General features: G+C 36.8%; 1 non-coding gene across 1 annotated transcript; it reads right to left on the reverse strand.

Moving 5' to 3' along the window:
- Nucleotides 1-1,232: 1,232 nt before the first annotated feature.
- LOC123248122 lies at nt 1,233-1,344 on the reverse strand. The gene has a single exon (XR_006506222.1). It is a non-coding gene; the product is annotated as a U6 spliceosomal RNA (small nuclear RNA).
- Nucleotides 1,345-7,106: the final 5,762 nt, after the last annotated feature.

A 7,106-nucleotide genomic window follows, 5' to 3' on the forward strand; every position in this document is an offset into this window, starting at 1 on the left:
GCTAATAAAATAACTGTTTTTCTCATTATCCGGTTCCTATCTTTGCTTCTATGTTATGTTTTGAGTGTGAATAATTATCATCCTTCAATTATATTGTTCCCTTGGAGGTACTGAGTCGACTCTCACAACCCCCTGTAAATTTTCTCTTTTTAAGTTGATAAAGTTCAACTCTTACTTGTTCTTTATTGGGAGCAACAGAAGGCTCTTGAAAACATATTCCCTATAAGCCTCTGACTGCCACATGGTGCTCCAGGACCTAAACATTTAAATATTCTCTTTAGCATTTCCAGCTGCCAACATGTGTCGAGGCTGTATAGGCAATTGTTTTAAATGTATTATTCAAGCCCCTTTGGAAAAAAAATAACCTCCAATTCTTGCATTGTCTTAGTAACCTTTCCTGTTCTTTAAGCCCAGAGGTAACTTGGTTTCTACTGAGAAAAGATAAAATATTGTTTGTGGTCTTATAAGTAGGAAGTCAGTGACGGTGGGGGTTGTTGAGGGAGGTTGTTAAGTTGAGAAAGCATAGAGCCTTTGACAGCAAATATAGGTATTCTTAGCAAGTTCATTCCCCAAATCTAGATGGAAAAAATTCATTCGAATCTAATTCTATCAACATATATTTAAGCCTAATGTGATGTAGTGCATGAGGTTCTAAAAGAGACAATTGCCTCAACTTTACAAAATTTCTAGTCAAGTAGTCAGCTAGGTGGCACGATATGTGGAGGGTTGACCCCAGAAACAGAAAGATCTGAGTTCAGATGTGACCTCAGAAACTTGCTAACTCTGTGAACCTGAAATAAGCCACTTAAATGCTATCTGACTCAGTTTACTCTTTTATAAAATGGGGATAAATAATACCACCTACCTCCCAGGGAAATTGTAAGGATTAAATGAGGTAACATTTATAAAGTGCTTTGCAAACATTAAAGTGCCACAAAATTCTGAGTTACTATTTTTGGACCTATGTAATTGGAGTCAGAAGACCTAGGTTTAAACTTCAGCCCTCCTTATATGCTTTTGATAACTTCATTTTTGGATTCTGTACTTTCCTTATCATAAAACAAAAGGACTGGGCTAGACAATCTCCAAGATCAGCTTTAAATTTAAAATCTTATATACCTAGATAATTTATGGATGCAACAGGAAGGAGGATATAAAGTGTACACAAGGAACAAATAATATTAGTGCATACTTTAATACAGAAACAAAAGGTTCTAAAGAAGAGGCATTTACAAAAAATGGAATGCTTCATGAATTTGTGTCTCATACTTGCGCAGGGTCCATGCTAATCTTCTCTGTATCGTTCCAGTTTAAGTTGCCAAAGCAAGCACAAGAAGAAGCATTTGTGATTGACACGTCCAAGGAAGACTTGAGGGAATTAGTGTTATTTACATTAGGTTTTCAGGGATGGATTCTCTTTCAAATTGTTGTCCATCCTTCCTTTTGAAAGAGACCGATTAACATTATGGAATGATGTCTTGACTTACAAGTGGGATGGATTTAATTGAGGCAGAGTTGTACAAAGTCATCAGCCTCATTCTTTCTTCTGGAGTTATGGCAGTCCAGCAGCAAGACAAAAATCTCGGATGGCCCAGGATACTTTAGAAGACCACGTAGAAGACCACGGAATCTTCCATATCAGTCCAATCTCTGTGCTCCACAGCACCAGCTTCAGCTGCCTTTGTGGCTATTGGGACAAATTGTTCTCATCTGTTCATTATGCCAGGGGAAGTCTTCTCATGCCTTTTTACAAATAATTTCATTCAAGGATATTTTATTTTTCCAATTAATGGGAACTTATGCTTTGAAGTACAGTGTTTTTGGGACCATCTTCAGAAGTCTTGACTTTGTGCCTCATAGCAAAAAGTTATAGACTCTCTAGAAGTCACACAGAACCACAGAATTAAAAGGGACCTCAGAGAGTGCCGATTCCAATTCCCATTTTTCATATGAGGAAATTAAAGTTCAGAGAAGGAAAATAACTTCCCCAAGGTCACACAGCTAAGAGATAGAGCTGTGATTTGAAAATAGGTTTTCCATTTACAAGTTGAGTTCTCTTTCCATCACTAAACATGAGTTCTGGCATCTACAGTGACTCTGGGGACCACCTGGTCTGAATAAATTGGTCTAAGCACAAGAGCATGACCAGGAAGAATCTGATTAAATGAAACAAATTAAAGGATGGGACCTTTGATGTTGAAAATATTTTCACAAACAAGGTGTGAACATTTCCTAAAAGGAAATCTCTTTGAAAGAATAAACAGAAAAGTGCTGAAAAATTTTTTTTTTCTTCTTTAGGCAAAACTGGGTTTTAATTCAAAAAAGATTTTAAGGGCAGTGAGATAGCTCAGTAGATAGAGTGCCAGAACTTAAGTTAGGAAGGCACACCTTCCTGAGTTCAAATCTAACCTCAAACACTTATAGCTGTGTGACCCTGAACAAGTCACATAACCTTGTTTGCCTCAGTTTTCTCTTCTATAAAATGTGCTGAAATTGACAAAACCATGCCAGTATCTTTGCCAAAAAGAAACAAAAACAAAAACAAAAACAACCCATATGAGGTCAGGAACAGTCAGACATGACTGAAAAATGATTCAATAGCAACATCAAAAGGGTTTTTTTCTCTAAAGGTTAATCTAATTTGATACAAAATGAGAGCTAGTAGAGAAATTTGTAGCAACCGAAGGAAAATAAATAATGTCTTGCCTTGACTTAACACTTTATAGTTTTTATTTCTTTGTTAAGACATCACATTTCTTTGATATTGGGAACTCCCAGTGAGGAAATTCCCTGTGCCAACACAGGTTGCTAACTGTTCTGCCATTAAAAGTTCGGAGAATTGTTTGGGGAATTTGAAGGTTAAACAAGCACCTGAAAGAATCACACACACAGGATGTATCAGAGGTGGAACTTAACCCTTGTTCTTGACTCTTGGTCTTTTTTCCTGACTCCACGGTTGCCTTTTTTCCCACTAAGCTATCTAGTATGCCATGCTGCCTCCCCCTGAACCAATTATGTAGCATTTAACCACCTGCTTTCTCATTTGTCCTTTCCGGCACCCTTGTATAGTAGACAGAAGGGAGAGTATTACCTCCCACTTAAGCTCAGAAAGGTTACCCGAAACCCAAGGTCACATAATTAGAAAGTGCAGAGATGACACTTAAACCTAAAATCACTCTTTATTTCCAAGGGCAGCAATGCCACAAGTGGGGGATTTGAGGTCTTCTCCCAGGAGAGAATCCTGAACAGACATTTGTCCTGGAGGACACTGAGGGCACTGGGGGTGAAAATGGCCCTTTTCTATTTTGAAAAAAAAAATTAAAATACATTCTCCCAACGTCTTTCATAAGGAAAAAAAAGGCTTCTCTCCAGGTGAAGAGTTTTAAGCAGATGTTTTTTGAATACAATTAACTACTCGCTCATCTTTGCTGGGGAATGAGATCTGGGTGCTCAACCATGTTATTAAACTTTGCTCATGAGCTGCTTTTAGCTTTTGCCGGGGGAGTAAAACTTAAGAGAGAGTGTGATGTGGTGGCTGGAGCAATGGACCTGGCAGTCAGGAACACCTGGGTTCAAATCTGGACTCAGGCATTGAACTAGCTGTATGACTTGGAACAAATCACTTCTCTTTGGTCCTTAATTTCTTTATTTGTAAAATAGACTTGGTGGAATTGTGTCCCTTCTAGTTCTAAATCATTTTCTTGTGATTCTTCTAAGACTCAGCATGGTGATAAACCTCGTTTAAGTGTATAAGAAAACAAAAGCTCTCTTTTTGAGCAGTTGTGGTAAGACACAGTTATTCTGGAGGAAAAGCTCTACTCTAAATGTCATACATTTTCACAGAATCCATTGCTGTAGATAGTTGTTGAAAATGTTACACACAGGAAACATGCCTCCCTCCTACAGGCAAAGAGAGTGCAAAATAGGTGTGGAACAGCAAGTGAATTATGGGACATATATTTTTAGACATGACCATTATATTGATTTGTTCTGTTTGACTGTCTACTTGTTACAAGGGGGAGCTCTATTAGGGATCAGGAAGCCTGGAGAAGTAATGGTGATGCTTAAAAAAAGGACTCAGTATCTATAAAACTTTTTTTTTTCATGCTAAACTCAACAAACCAAAAAAGAAAAAAAAAGAACATTTCTAAATATAAAGCAGAATAGAACATTATATGTGAGACCATGAATCTCTATTATGTATAGCTTGATTTGTTTTAAAGTACAAATAAATTTAATATGCTACTTTCAAAGCTGTATTGTTCGTCTGTGTACAACGTTAAAAAAAAAAAGCAATCAAATAAAGATTTCCATAATAGGGAAGGATCCACACCCATACCTTTGTACAAAACACTACAAAATGCTGTTTTTTAAAGCTTGATTATAAACATTTTTTTTCCATGGATGGTGCATGCTTCTGACCTGTGGACAGAGAGATTTGGTGATAAAGGCCCTCCCAATCCAGTCAAACTCATAACGTCTATTTTCATGAAATTCAACAAATATGAGGATCCTGAGTGGAATTAATAGGGAAAAAATAATGAGTAGGATTTACATTTACTTGGAGCGATATAAGAAACAACAAATCAATCCGTCCTAAGTTCATTTAACTACATTTTTTAAAACATCTCCTCGCACTGGAATTGTGTAGCCTACAAAACAATTTATATTTTATCTGTACCATCTAATTAATTAAATGGCCCCAGAGTACCAGCCTCGCAAATCTCGTTAATGGCTGAATACTGAAATAAAGGCTGCTCACCCCGACTAGAATAATATTTGCATATCCCCACCTGTGATGGGTAATAAGTACCTGCCACAAATCAGAATTATGAATTTTGTACGCCTAACAAAACCGCAGGGGAAATTATACCTCAGACATTCCATAATAATTGCAGCTAAGCTGTTTAGCGCCATCCACTTATTCTGCCTGAAGTGTTTAAAGCAGCAACAGTTGTAAATGAATTCAGGCACACACACATTCTAGGGAATTTTTTTTTTCAAAAAGTTTCTCTATCTTGCCATATGTAATTATCTTTATGGAAGTGTTCAACTTCAAGTTACAACCCATTCCTATTCAAAATTGCCACCTTTTAAAAAAAAACAACAAAAAAAAAAACAACAAATTTTCTTCATTTAAAAAGTGAGGCAGGTGGCATGACATACTAGAATGGGCATTGTTTTGGAAGCTAGGAAGTCCTAAATTCAACCCCAGCCTTTTAAACGTATTGGCTGTGTGACTTAGGGGAAGTCATCACCTATCTTTGTTTTACGTAACTCTCTAAGGATATAAATCACAAAAGAAAAGTAACAATCTATGACAATAAAAGGAATATCCTTCCCTGGGAGTTTCTTATACCAATGGATCCACATGTCTAGTTTCTATCCCTATCTCACAGAAGGGTCTTCTGATCTTGCAATCTTTAGAAATCACAAAATTTGAATGTTGGGAGTGATCTCAGCAGCATCCAATGAGTTCAAGCGCAAAAGGAATCCCCTCTATACTCTATCCAATGATGGTCATCCAAACTCTTCTTGAGGACCTCAAAGGAGGGGAAACCCACCGTCTCATGAGACAGCCCATTCTATTTCTGGAAAGCTCTAACTGCTAGAAATTGATAGAATAATATTTCTCAATTTGGGTCAAGGAAACATGGTGTTAGATGACAGTTTTGTGCTCATGGGAGCATAAACTTAGACCCAGAAGCAAGGGTACACTGATAAAACTCTCCAAAGACACTTGTTTTAAAGTTGAATCTGTATTATTAACATCCTCATCAGTTTCTTTAGTCTAAACAATCAATTCAACAATAAATCAAATCCTGATTTCTGGTGTTTGCTGATTTCTGAGGTGTAAATGCTCACCCTTAAATTTTAACAATCTCTTCTACCTGGCTCCAGCACACAGTTGGCTAGAGGGGATACAGATAAGGAATAACTTAATACAAACTTTTTATTTTTCAGATGAGAAAACGGAATCTCCAAGATGTTAAGTTACTTGCCCAAGGTCTTACAGCCAGTAAATGATAGAGTTAGAATTTTAACCCAGGTTTGGTTCTAAATCCAGTTTGCATATCTACCTCTAATAGCATTATTATTAATAACAGAATCATTAAACCGCAAGTTCCAGCATAGCACTGGGCTAACAGATTTTGAGGCCCTTGGGAAAATAAAGAATGAAATTACTTAAGGACTGGATCTTTGACTAGAGAAATAACAGTGGTTAATACCATGCAATTAGAATATCAGAGCTTGGAATATACCAATACCAGGCCAGTTTAACTTGTCCTGCTAAGTGTCCAATGTGAAGTCATGATGGCAGGACATTTCAAATAGTAGAATGTTATAGAGCAGGAGGAATTTTGGAGATTTGGTAGTCCAATCGCTTGCCACCTGCCATTTTTCTGAGACCCAAAGAGATCAAGTGAAATCTCTAGGATGACAGAATAGAATTTGAATATGAATGCATGTCTTCCAAACCTGTTGTTGGTTCTCTTTATACTGTATCACATCATAGATTATGCAGTAACATCTGTGTACTGAAAGGGTCCAGGATGGAAGATTTCTTTAAATTACCGAAGCTCAAAAATGGTATTATAAATTGAGGTCAATTGAAATATGTTGTTAACTGAGAGTTAAAATCAGTGAAACTGTTGGGCAAAAGGAATGTCTAGATGGCAGGATATGTCTCAGGAAACTTTGATTAGGTGCCAACACCTGCTTTGGGTTAACCTTTCAATCTTTTACCTTTAGAAATACACCACAAAAGCAACCGAATATTTTTAGTCTAACAAATGGACTATCAGTCAACAAAAAGATCCCACTGTGTCCAAACAATGTTCTGAACTGAATAATAGAGAATTTTAAATTAAGGAGAAATGTGCATCTCAACAAAGGTATGAAAATCAACTTCCAGCAATGAAATGGAAGGAAGGCATCTATCTTACCAGATATTCCACTCAGTCCTGAGTGCAAAACTCCAGAGTGAGGCAGAAATGAGTAAAAATGTAATCTGGAGATGTTAAACAAATAAAATTAAAATACAATGCAACATAGATGATAATAATAATTCTGGAGTTTCTAAGTCAATATGTGGCCAATAGGTA

This window comes from Gracilinanus agilis, chromosome 4 (genome assembly GCF_016433145.1).
Source record: "Gracilinanus agilis isolate LMUSP501 chromosome 4, AgileGrace, whole genome shotgun sequence".
NCBI lineage: Eukaryota > Metazoa > Chordata > Mammalia > Didelphimorphia > Didelphidae > Gracilinanus > Gracilinanus agilis.